Below are 827 nucleotides of genomic sequence, written 5' to 3' on the forward strand. Positions count from 1 at the left end.
TATATATATGTTGTTGGATTTTATTGGCTAGGATTTTGTTGAAGATTTTTGTCTCTATGTTCCTGAGGGATATTTGTCTATAATTTTATTTTTTTAGTGGTGTCTTTGCCTGCCTTTGGTATCGGAGTTATGTTCACTTCGTAAAATGAATTTGGGAGTATTCCATCCTTTTCTATGTTCTGGAATAGTTTGAGTAGAATTACTGTCAGCTCTGCTCTCAAAGTTTGATAGAATTCGCCAATGAAGACATCTGGGCCAGGACTTTTTTTGTTAGTAATTTTTACAACCTATTCCATTTCTTCTTTTGTTATGGGTCTGTTTAAATTTTCTACCTCAGTAGAAACTAAAGCTCAGTTTAGGTAGGTAGTGTGTTTCCAGAAATCTGTCATTTCTTCTAGGTTTTCAAATTTGTCAGAGTACAGTTCTTCATAGTATCCTGTTATAATCTTTTTTATTTCAGTTGGTTCTGCTGTGACATTGCTTATTTATTTTCTTATTCATGTTATAATCTTAGGTTGTTGTCTGCCATTGTTGGTTCTCTGTCTGAAGGATTCTCTTTAGAATCTCTTGTAAGGTTGCTCAGGTTTTCTTTTGTTTGTTTGTTTTTTACAAATTCCTGCTTATCTGGAAATGTCCTAAATTCACAATTATATTTGAGGGACAATTTAGCTGGGTATATAATTATTGGTTGGCAATTTTTTCTTTCAGTATTTTATGTATATCATCCCATTGCAGTCTCATCTGCATGGTTTCTGCTGAGAAATTAGAGTTTAGCTTTATTGGTTGCCCTTTATTAGTAATTTTTCATTTTTCCTGAACTGCTTTCA

General features: G+C 32.8%; 1 protein-coding gene across 1 annotated transcript in view; it reads left to right on the forward strand.

Moving 5' to 3' along the window:
- Positions 1–827, forward strand: part of LOC103198946 (Fc fragment of IgG binding protein) — a 52,745-nt gene that overhangs the window by 27,924 nt on the left and 23,994 nt on the right. The window lies entirely within an intron of this gene.

Source organism: Orycteropus afer, unplaced genomic scaffold (assembly GCF_000298275.1).
Source record: "Orycteropus afer afer isolate SDZICR_OR568_19922 unplaced genomic scaffold, OryAfe1.0 scaffold00099, whole genome shotgun sequence".
Classification (NCBI taxonomy): Eukaryota; Metazoa; Chordata; class Mammalia; order Tubulidentata; family Orycteropodidae; genus Orycteropus; species Orycteropus afer.